General features: G+C 43.4%; 1 long non-coding RNA gene across 2 annotated transcripts in view; it reads right to left on the minus strand.

The window, feature by feature from the left end:
- Positions 1-1,364: 1,364 nt before the first annotated feature.
- Positions 1,365-12,148, minus strand: part of LOC308557038 — a 79,788-nt gene continuing 69,004 nt past the window's right edge. Inside the window, exon 5 of one of the 2 annotated variants that reach the window (XR_013998782.1) lies at positions 1,365-3,301. This is a non-coding gene — a long non-coding RNA (uncharacterized lncRNA). The remainder of the gene's footprint in view (positions 3,302-12,148) is intronic. The other variant, XR_013998783.1, reaches the window with a different exon arrangement.

The raw sequence follows: 12,148 nt of genomic DNA on the forward strand, positions 1-12,148 counted from the left end.
TAAAATGATCAAGTCCTAGGGTCATTTACTTATTTGTTCTACTCTATTCACTAGAAACAGGGCTGCAATCAAACATTCTGTGGTGGTTTAAAAACACAGCCCACAAATTCTATGGCACTCCTCCCATTAAAATGTGGGATCCATATCTCCTACATTTTGCAGGGAAGAGGCGGGGGTTGTACATGCTTTTTGACCAGTAGAGTACAGCGTAAGTCACAAAATGGGACTTTTGGGGCAGCGCCATAGAAAGTCATGAAGTTTTCACACTGTTAGCTGGAACACTCTTAGAGTCCTAAGCTGCCCTGTAATGAGTCTGACTACCATGAGGCCGTCACATGGAAAGGCCACATGGACGCGCTCTAGTTGACATTCCCAGTGGAGCCCAGTCTTCAAGCCATTCCAGCGAAACTATCAGACCTGTGAATGAATGGGCCCACTGGCCAGGTAAATGTCTTTGAGAAACTTCCATCAATGCCCCATAAAACAGAAGATCAGCTGTCTGGGCGTTGCCCAGATTCCTGACCCAAAAAATCATGAGATATAATAAAAATGATTATTATTTTAAATCACTAAGTTCAGGCACAATTTGTTATGCAGTAATAGCTGACTGGAACATATTCCCAACTAGACAAGTTTCTAATCGAGTCCCAAATGCATTTTAGCAAGTTGAGTTCACCACTTAGTAATGCTTCAATGTCAAATAGAGATCAGCCTTTTATTAAGTGCCTGTTGCAAACCCCAGAGATGTGCAGGATGTGAAGTATAAGGTTCAGTGTCTGACTTAATGGGTCTGGTAAAATAATAATAATTATGAGAAATTTATCAAATGACTGCTATGAATTAGGCCAATGAGTCTCCAAGTTGGTGCTGAAGCAGCACCATCAGCATCACCTTGGAATTTGTTAGAAGTACAAATCTTCAGGTCTTACCCCAGACTTACTGAATTAAAAGTCTGGGAGGGGGCCCAGCAATATATATTTTAATAAGCCCTCCAGGGGATTCCAATGCACATTATAGTCTGAGAATCACTTTAGTAAGCACTTTACCTTGTTGAATCCTCACCGTAACCCAGAGTATCTGAACCTGGCCACACTTGACATTTTAGGCAAGATAATTCTTGTTGTGGGTGACTGTCCTGTGCAGTTTAGGATGTTTAGCAGCATCCCTGGCTTCTACCCACTAGATGCCAATAGCACCTCTTTCCCCATTCTGTTAACTAAAAATGTCACCAGACATTGCCAAATGTCCCCTGGGGGTCAGTATCACCTCCAGTGGAGAACCACTACTGTAAGTATATGAGCTTGTGTTTGAAAATGCACACAAGATTAGTGTTAATCAGGTATGGTAAGATATGCAGACATGGAAATGACTGTCAAAAGGAAGAAGCTTTAATTACAGTTCCTTAGAAACAGGGGACAGCATAGCACACCCTGGGGCCACAAGGGGAAGCACCAGCGTCAGTCATCACACAGATGGAGCAGAGGAAACCATGGGCAAAAGCCTTTGTTGTGGCTTCTGTGGGAACAGGATGGTGAGGCAGGGTGAGCAAGCTCAGCATTGACTGGTTTAGATCATTTTAGTGGGTCCTGGGGCCTAGGGTATGTCCCTAGTTGCCCTGGGGTGATTAGGGTAATGGACTAGTGGTCCAATGTGGGAGACCAAAAAGGAGGTGGCTGGGGGCGAGCTCTAGGTTGGCTGGTTTGCTTATGAAAGGCCTGCTTACCAGCCAGTCCCTTGCCAGTTCTAGGACGTGGCTGACCTTGGGAAGGGCAGTCTCTCCAGAGTCAGCCAGCTCCAGATGTCAAAGCATCAGAATAAAAAGACATGCTTAATACGGGCAGATACAATTACCCTATTTTACAGACGGCAAAGCTGAAGTCCAGAGAAGTCCTATCTCCACCAACGTGAGGACCTGGACTGAAACCTGGGTCTGCTGGACCCCTCACACCACGCTCTTGCTCAGGTGCTATCCCGCTATTCATCTAGCCAATTAAGTGCACACGTGGGCACCTATAACTATGTACAAAGATAATTGATAGACCGAGCAAAGGAAGCTGTTGAATAACTTCTACATAAAGTAATTACACTAGGTAATGGGAGGGAGAAGAGATTGCCTATAGTGGCGAATAGGCTTTGTGGGGGAGAAAATGTCAGTCAGGCTGCTGGTCCCCCCACTCAAAGATGACAGGGCCATCATGCTTGCTGGGTGGGTCTTGAAAGTTGGACAGAATGGGCGAGGCAAAACTGAGGAGGAAGGATATTCTGAAAATATGGGTAATGATATGATCACAGGTTCAAAGGCAGTGAGTCAGGTGCGAGGTCTGATGACAACACCAAGTGTTAATAGGCTCCCTTGGTTACCTGAAAGTAGATTAGAAGGAAAGAGAAGAAAGGGGAGATGTAGCTGGATGCCACCGATTTTAATGAGCTACATCCATCGGAAGCAGTGTATGCGTGTGCAAAACAGTCAGCACGGTGGGCTAAATATCAACAAAGTATACCCTATCTAAGAGCAGTGCCATAATTTAAATGCCTGGGCTAGATGACATTTAGAGTAAGAATCAAGCTGGAAATTGTCACTTTGACGCCTTGCAAGATTAGTTACACTGGGAACCTGTGACCAATAGGGAGCACACAGACAAAGGAAGTTCTTTCCATTTGGACTGAACGGAGTGTCAAAAGTTTGGGCAAGTGAAGTTGATGGCCATTCATCCATTCAGAGGTTTCTGAGTGCTCACGCTGTGCCAGGCACTGTGCTGGGGAGTGATCAATCATTATTCATGTCAGTAAAACAGGATCTCTGCCTTTGAGGGGCTAACCCAGTAGTGAGCTCTAGTCTCTGCAGCACCAGGCAGAGCAAAGGAGGTCCCTGTGCAGCCCCGCCTTCCAAGGTGCACTGGGTGGGCCCCTGTTCATGGGCTGAAAGTCCAAGAGGCACCTGGAAAGTTCCTGGCAGCACAAGATCGACCCTCTTACAAGTGTCCTGCTGTCTCTGGCGGAGTTGCACCTCTGGTCATCACTCTCACACTTCTGGAGGGTCCAGATCACCATGGAGTTTAACAGAGCAAACTACCCCTGGGCCATACCCGCAGAGACACTGAGTCCCTGGGCGACAAAGCAAGTTCTACCTTATATCCTTGATAGCTCCGTCAGTACCTTTGTTCTCAGTTAACATTTTGGCAGCCGGGATTAGCAAGACTTCAGCTAGAATGTAAGCTCCAGACGGGTAGAGATCTTCGTCTATTTTGCTTGCTGCTGTGTCCACAGCGTTTGCCAGTAGTGGATACTTACCAGGTCTTGGCTGAATGAAGGAATTGGGCGCAGAGGCATGGCGGAGGCAGGGAGGAAGTCAAGTCAAGAAGAAACAACAAGGAGAAAGGGGCAAAATTAATAAGGGAGGTGGGTGGAAGGGTACAAAGTGCTTTTACCCAAGTTCTGCTCTGTCGGGGAAAAGCTCAGGTCTTCACTCTGCTGAACCAGAATTACAAGTTCAATTACCTCTTAACCCGCTGTCCTTAGAAACACCGCGCTTATGGAAACCTAACCATTCAGTGCTGTTCAACCCCATAAAGGCTCCTCTACCCTGCATTTCTAACCCTGGCCTGTGCCATGTGCAGAGAGCACAAACACCAAACTGTTCTGAGCTACGGGAATTCTCACCAGGGCTCGGTGTGCTCAGGTCACCAGTTCAACGTGCACCCAGGCCCCAGGCCCCAGCCCCAGCCCCAGCCCCAGCCCCAGCCCCAGCCCCAGGCTCCAGGCCCCAGGCCCCAGCCCCAGCCCCAGCCCCAGCCCCAGCCCCGGCCCGGCCCAGCCCAGGAAGGCCCGCCATCTGCCCGCCTTCCCCGGGGAGATGGGCCACCTGGACCCACGGTGTGAGAGGAACAGAACTTGGAAAAGTTGGAGGAGAAAAACCAGGATATCTCACCACATTAAGCAAATATCCAGATCAAGCATCTAGACAAAAAGATGTGTTATCAGGTTTGTCTAAAATTTTTTTCAATTGGAAACGCTGTTTTACTCCACATCTATTAGGCATCGGGTTTTCATTGCTCTCCCCGCACCAAATCCTTAAGTCCTTTAAAAAATTCTTTGTTTTGGTTTTGAATTTAATTCATTCTTTTATTCACACATCTTGGGGAAAATATTTTTTCTTACACACTTTTTCTCCTTTTTTCCCCTCACTCATCATTTCTGTACTTGGCCTAGTTCTGCTTTTGCTTTGAGCCAGCGATGGGTGGGCCCCCAGAGGTAGGCGGGAAGGCGGCCGGTCTCTTTACCAGAGCCAAGCAGATGTCACAGAACCTGTCAAATGAACACGTCTGCCTCAAGCTTCCCGTTCTGATGGGCTCAGCGCCGAGCTCTGATTTGCCCTAGTTAAAAAAAAAAAAAATCCCCTAATTTCACTGTCAAGATTTTGAGAAGCATTCTCGTGGTTTTAAAGAGATTATTGCATAATTTGTTCATGTTTAAAGAATTATATTGTTAAATAAATTTAGCTCTCCAGATTCTAAATGACAAAAACAAGTGAAGTTACATCATTTGAATTATGAAGTGATAATGTCTTCCAATTCTGCCCCAATCAAAAGTGTAACAGTTTAAAGCTTATAATAATCATGTTCAAACATATTCAGATTATAATTACTTTTCTTCTGATAATGATAGCCCGTCTGATTGGATGATTACCTATTTGACTTTGATAAGTCTCAGAGGTCAAAAAAGGGATAATTGCAGACATCTGTTTTCTATGGAAAATATAATCCCAGAAAATAGTGTTTAAAGTGACATCTGCAAATATGTGTTTTAGAAAGAAACTCATTGCACATTTAAAAATCATAGTGAAAAGAAGCAGTTCCAAAGCTCCTATGTATCATGCTGTCTTTGTAAATAAATGAACGACTTTAACTTACTGGTATTCATGTATGCATAAGTAATTGCAAGCAGGCATGATTCTATTTTGTACAGGTGGAATTAGAAATGGAAATAGGCTGTGAGAAAGGAATTGGAAAGAGTCTATGATAAGGAATGATGCAGATGCTTTTTCTCTTCACTGCTGTTTAATTCGGTCTAGACATACAGAGGTGTGACCATTTTCCTGGATGGTTTTTATTTTGAAATTGGAGCTTGAAGATCCTGTCCCCTTGATTTCTCCTTGTAAGTGACCTTCTCCATTTATGAGATGGCTCCTAGTGGAAGAAAAGCTTCATCCATGTCTGCTACAGTTATCTCAATAGAGGAGGTCCCAGTGTCTCTCTCTGCAGGTGCACCAACTTCCCAACCCTCTGAGGGAGACGCCAAAGCCTCCCCCACCCCCAAGCCAGCAGCTGTGTTCTTCAGTAAAAAGGGAGGGCTTTCTTTAATATTCCCTTCCACGTGTGTTAAAACTCCCTTCGTTTTAATTCACTAACTCAGAGCCTCTTCTAATTCATGCAAGACCTAGATAATGACTTTTTCCAGATTATAATAAATTAAATATAACTTTCACCATAGCACTTCCCTTCTCAAAAACCTTCAGTGGGGCCCCAGTATCTACAGAAGAAGTTTCAAACTTCTCAGCAATTCATGATCCTTCACCATCTGACCTTAGACTATTTTTTTTCAAACTTACCTTCTAAGTGAAACTCTCCTCTTTTGTTAAATCTAACATAAGGGATGTTAAACTGTCTTGTCTCTCGTCTACATTTTTGGTGATGCCACGTCACTTCTTTATATCATCTCTGCCTGCTAGCCTTTGGTTGTTGTTGGTTGGTTAGTTTTTGCATCTCAGGTGCATAGAACTGGATAAATCATAATTGTTGACTCATAACATATCAGTATGATTGGCCTGTGCAAGAGCCTCTTTTATTTATACATATTAAAATTTTACCCAAGTCCACCTTAAACCCTATCTTTTCAATAAGGCCTTTCTCTAGACACATAGAGATGATCACTTTGCTAAGAAGGCTCTTTCTGAACAATGACAATATTATTAGCTAGAATCTAATCACCACTTGCCTAAAACGTCCCAGGCAGCCTGGCCCACTGTTGCGTCTGCATGTATCTGCAGCCCCAGTTGGCTGTGCCCTGCTATGCCATGCGTGCCTGGTACTTCACTGTAGCTCTAGAATAGCTCTTACCAAGTTGTGTTGTATTTTATCTGGGTCTGTCTTCCCCACAGAAGAGGAAGTTCCTGGAGGTCAGACTCAGTTTCTCATTTATCTTTGCATCCTAAGTACCACCCACAGTGCCTGACAAATAAGGTTTAGCAGGCAGTAACTGAGTATTTCATGGAGATTAGATTATAAATCCCTGGGAAGCAAGGAAGGAGCCACAGAGTGTCAGGTGAGAGATGGACCCCATGACTTCTATTCCTTCTGTATCTCTCCCGGTGGCTGGCAGAATACTGAGCAGATGTAAATACTCAAACACTCACTGATTGATGCTTCAACTTCTTGAGAAAATTAATAAACCCTATATATTAGGGAAGGTGGCCAGTTTATCTCAGTTTTTTCCCTAACTGTCCCAGTTTTAAAACAAAAAGTTCTGTGCCCAGGAATTATTCTAAGTCCTGGGGAAACCAGGACAGTTGGTCAACCTAGCTAGAGGTCTCACTCGCACACCAACAACATAAATGCTAAGGCCCACGTTTGCAACCTTAACTTGAGTTTCTGTATATTTGGCAGTGACTTTTTAAAATGTTTCTCGAAGATGAGTTTAAAATTCAGGCTCTTCATAATTAAATTTTTAAAAAATATTGTTATTTGCCCAATTATCCCTGTTTATAGGTGGACAATGCATTTTCCTGTTTGCCTGCTCTCTGGAATGTATCCCTTACAAATGGTAAGGAAATTGAGTGTGTTGTATGCATATAAATAAGTTAACGAGATTTTGAAAGGTAACTAAGAGGTTTCATTTCTGAGAGTGCTGTTTCTCTTTTGGGAGCTCAAAGAGCTGGAGCTCAACACAGACTCACTTCTGTGACTTTAGGGCCAAGAAGGAATGTGATGAGCCTGCCACCTTCCAACAGAGGCCACACCCCACTAAGCTGCAGGCCCTCCCACTGGGAGGTAGGGGGAGCTGTTGTGAGACACCAAGTCCCTTTTGTGGAAGACCAGCCTCCTTGGACCCCCAGCCTCCTTGGATCCCCTCAGAAATCTTTTATCAAATCTCAAAGAATTTCCATCATCTCCACACTGTTCCATTTTTATTCCATTCCACATCCATTGTTAGTGAGGGAATATTTACCTGCTCTTGAAGGCGCACATGTGGGATGGATAGTCAATAATTTCATCAAGGAATAACTTATCTCTGTGCTGTTGGTGGCAAAGGGAGGGAAATAGTTTCGCTCAAGTAGCTTATGAGCTTTTGAGGGATATTTACAAAGAGATATTTTTAGACAGACAAAGAGATTATTATTTTCCCATTTTAGTAGAAAAGCAGCATAAAAACAAACAAAGCCTAAAACACAACAAAACAGTAGAGACAGATCCAGACTGTGATGGCCATTGATTTCTGTATTAGTCACAACAAATGTCACCCAGAGAGGATGCAGGCTGTGTCCAGGGAAAGGCTCAAAGAAGAATGATCCTGGATATAACTTATATGATGAGAGATTTGTGATGTATGTAGTAAAATGGCCATTCTCCAGAGCATTTTCTCAATCTTTTGAGGTTTTGCTTCCCTGCATTTGTCATCAGTTTGGCTCAAATAAACTCATAAAACTTCTCTACGGGTTTGGATGTTTCTTACGTCAACACTAGGCAAAGTGTAATAATTTTTCTGCATCCACTCTGCACCCCCACCCCATCTGTTCTTCACAATGCAGACAGAACCAATGTTCATCCGAACCCTCCCTGTCCTCTGCTTCAATCCTAATGAAGTACTCTGAGCAGGATGACCAACATCCTTCACTTGGTCCTCAAGACCCTGTGTATTTTGGCCACATCTACCTTTCCATCTCATCATGCACCACTCTTTCCCTGTCTCTCTGCGCTTGAGCCAGGCCTTCACCCAGTTCCCACTAGGAACGTCCCATCTCTCCCATTCTCCACTTGGTTAAATCCTTTTATTCCGTCAGAGTGAAGTCAAGCACATATCCTCAGGAAAGCCTTCCAGCAACTCTTATCCAGGTCAGATTGCTTTGTGATGTGTTCTCTTAGACCCATGCTCTTTCCCTTCAGTGACCTTGTGTGAGCGTATAATTATACACCCATTTTTGTGATTAGTAACCTCTATCACCAACTACATGGGCCATGAAGGAACTCCTGTTGTGGATGTGGGAATTTGAGGAGCCCCAATAAATCTGCTGGAATTCAGAACCAATTGAGAAATAAGACAAAAGACTAAGGCAGATGGAGGTCAAATTTTCACCAATATTACTACAAAAGCTGACTTTCAAGACTGTGGCTTATATGTCTTGAAAGAACACTAGATTTAAACAAACTTACTCAACAGCCCTGTACCTAAGCAGACCATCTATTCCCTTCCACGCAAGGTAGCACTGTCCTTGAAGGAGGTGAGCAGAACCTGCTTCCAGTGGACACCTTGAGAGAAGGGAGGGGGCGAGGTGGCACACCCCCAGTTTCTTCCTCTTCCCAAAGGGTTTGGGTGTCAAAGACCAGGGCTGTTATGCTAATGAGTCTCCTTCCCCAGGTGTGGGGGACGAAGGGTCCCCCTGACAATAAAGACTGACAAATTATTTTTTGTCACGAGCCCCTTGTTTCTTTATTAGGTTAAGTTCCCATAACCAGCCTACCTTGGAAAAGCAGAAGTGGGAAATGGGAGAGTTGGAAATGAAGGCCCTTCAGCCACTGGGCAGTGGGGTCTCTACCTCGGTCTCCCGCCTCGATTATCCCTGTTTACAGGTGAGCAATGCATTTTCCTGTTTGCCTGCTCTCTAGAATGTATTCCTTGCAAATGGTAAGGAAATTGCGTGTGTTGTATGCATATAAATAGCATCCTTAATCATCACCAAGCAATGTTCTGCGCCCTCCTTATGAAGTTTCAGAAAAGCAAGCAGGGCATTCCCAGGGCCTTTGGAGGGATTTTCCTTGATTCTTGTAAAGCCTTGAGTAATATCCAAGCTCTGTAATAACACTGAGCTACTTTTGCATTTATTCTACTCTTAGGTTCGAACATTATGATATTAGTTGTTTAAATTTTCATGGATTCCAAGGTTCAGAAGAGTTCTGGGGACATCATTTAAATTCATCCTCTTGCAGGTCTCTAGGTAGGGCTGCGAGCTGGCTAACAAAGACAAATGCTTTTCTATCTGATTCTGAAAGGCCTCCAGGGGGAACATTCTGTAACCAACGGCAGTAATCACAAGTTACTAACTGGAGCGTGCCCCCACTTTAAGAAAACCTGACAGGGGAAGCCTCTGTGGCAGGATAATTTATTGAGATGCTAATCTGTGCTTTGTTCTCTGTTATTTGCCACCCTCCCCCCCCCCCCCCCCCATGAAGGTAACCAGTTCTATTTTCCTCCTCTGAGAGGGGATGGCATTTACTTGGGCTGTGTTTCTATTGCTTCGCTAGACAGAGCCACAGAGAAATGTGGAGCACTTGCCCATGTGCCAGTTCTAAAGTCAGAATCCAACTCCTCAAGAGGGCATGGCCCTTCAAGGGAGTGGCACTGCCCTGGGAGACAGGGGCTGGTAGCCATGTGTTCTTCAAAAATGGTTTTCAGTTCTTGGACCTCTATTTGATCATTTGTAAAATCAAAGGCTGATTTAATGATGTGTAGGTACCTCCCTGCTCTTGATACTGTGGATTATCCATCTCTCTAGCTCTGACTCCCTAGGACAGCTGTGGAGCATATGCTTAAAACCTTTTTGGGTAGGGAGGGCAGCTTTAGCAAAGGAAAAACTATGTGCAATATTTGGAACAAACATATTAAAAAACTGTTGTTTATCTTAAATTCAAATTGAACTGGGCATCTTATATTTGATCAGATAATCCTATTGGGAGACACCTTTATTTTGGGGGATGGAGGCTGAGTATGAAATAAATAGACTTTCGTTCATGCCCATCTAGACTGTACCCAGTGTTCAGAAAACAGGTTTGTATATTTCCTTTCCCTCTGAGTATGACTATTTTATTTTTATGTTTAGAGAATGGACATCTTGGAATGAAAACTATCCTAGCACAACTTTCTTTAATGTCTTCAAAATAGATATTTAACAGGAGAAATATAAATGGCATCTACTCATTTTACTAAAGGTCAAAATTTCTAAACTTTTTAGAAATTAAAGACCAGACCAATGAATCCTAAAGCAAGGAGAAACCAGCTGCTTGACTGGTCAAAATGACAGAAACTCTTCCATATCGCCTCTCCTAGGGAATGTGTGACAGGTGTCACCAGTGGGAGTTATATTGTTTTCCTGTCCTCAACATTTCTATAACACAGGAAAGCAAATGGAGTCAAGGTTCTCACTGCATTTTATTTGACCACTGGAAGCTTTTTAAAAATGTCTCTATGGACTTTTCATTCCTTATTTTAAATTGCATTTAATACCATTCAATGATTTAAGTAAATCATCTTTGAATCGAGCCAACCTTGATAACACAGGATGGGCTCCTTGTGATTTCTTGACACCAAACAGGTCAGGATCTAAAACTGGAAGTGGAAAGAAACACAATTTATATTGCATCCAATTAGTGCATGTTTGACCTTCATGTGAAAGGAACACGGCCTTTGGTGAAAGGACTCTCTCATTGATTTATCCCATGTTTAATCAAAGTAAGGTGCCAACACATGTAGGATGCAGTAACTCACAGTCTCAGGACTGAATGCTATTAAAATTTGTGGCAAATTTAGTATCAAATATATCCTCACCCATAACAAGGAGGTCACTTTGTTAGTGAGGTGGTCTGGGCAAAAACTGGAAGTACATTGTCCAGTTTTAATAATTCAGTGGAATATAAGGTTTGTGAATGAGAATGACTGACCGCTAATGCCCTAAATGCATCTGTGTTTCACTTGATATTAACATAAGCATGATCTGCAGGAAGTAGGCACCCTTTGAAGATGTGTGTGTGTGTGTGTGTGTGTGTGTCTGTGTGCATGTGAGAGGGAGAGAACCTGAGAGACTGAGTAAAAGCAATTTATTTATCAATGTTCAATTTTCCTCAATGTCAACCACATCTCTCTCTCTTTCCATGCTTTACAATCTAGAAATAGGTTTCTTTGAGTCACAGGAAGTGCCCCAAGCCCATCTATTACTCCTAATTTGCTTTGTCAAGAGATTTTACTTAACTGCATTTGTAGGAAGAGCCAGTGGAAAGCGTTTTGGGGCCGTGAAAGATCGCCTGTGCAATTCGGCCTGGAAATACACAGGCATGGTCTGGATTCAGGACCCTGCTTCTGAAATGCATTGCAAAACAACTTAACATGCTCAAGCATCCTCTGAGGGGCAGGACTGTTTTGCAGAATAGATATAATATGGTCCAACTTCAAGAAGGTAGGTAACAATTTAAAAGAAAAATCTTTGGATGCTTAGCCTTGGCAATGTTCTGATGCAGAACGGGGGTAGAGAGTGTAGTGCAGGGCTGAGCCCGGGAGCAGGGGCTGGTGGAAGGTGGGGAGAACTTGGATCAGGATGTGGTCTTGCTTAATCAAGGTGAAGCCTTAGCCTGTTATCGGGGAGAGGAACAGCCAGTGAGCCTGACTACATAAATGCTATTTATCTCTCTTAAAAATAAAAAAAAAAGCCCGGCCGGGCATGGCTCAGCAGTTAAGCGTCGACCTAGGATCCAGGCGATCAGGGTTCGATTCCCGGTCAGGGCACATGCCCGGGTTGCGGGCTGCAGCCGATCAATGACTCTCTCATCATTGATGTTTCTATCTCTCTCTCCCTCTCCTTTCCTCTCTCTGAAATCAATAAAGATATATTTAAAAAAAAAAGACTGGGAAAGAAGGGGGGAGGAAAAGACAAGCTTAGACTCTTTGTAGGTTATTTTTGAATAATGGAGATATTTGAAATTCTTGATATCATTAATCAAATCTGTGTTCTTTTGGAGTAGAAATCTAAATGGTGCATCATTAATGGCTTACTGTAAAAGCACAATCATGCAAATTTCACCGCCTCCTATTCAGCCTAACTAGGAACTCTAATGATAACAGTGACCGTCTTGAACTTTCACATGCACCAGACATCATTGGGGACAGC

The sequence above is a fragment of the Miniopterus schreibersii genome (genome assembly GCF_964146895.1).
Source record: "Miniopterus schreibersii genome assembly, chromosome: 4".
Classification (NCBI taxonomy): Eukaryota; Metazoa; Chordata; class Mammalia; order Chiroptera; family Miniopteridae; genus Miniopterus; species Miniopterus schreibersii.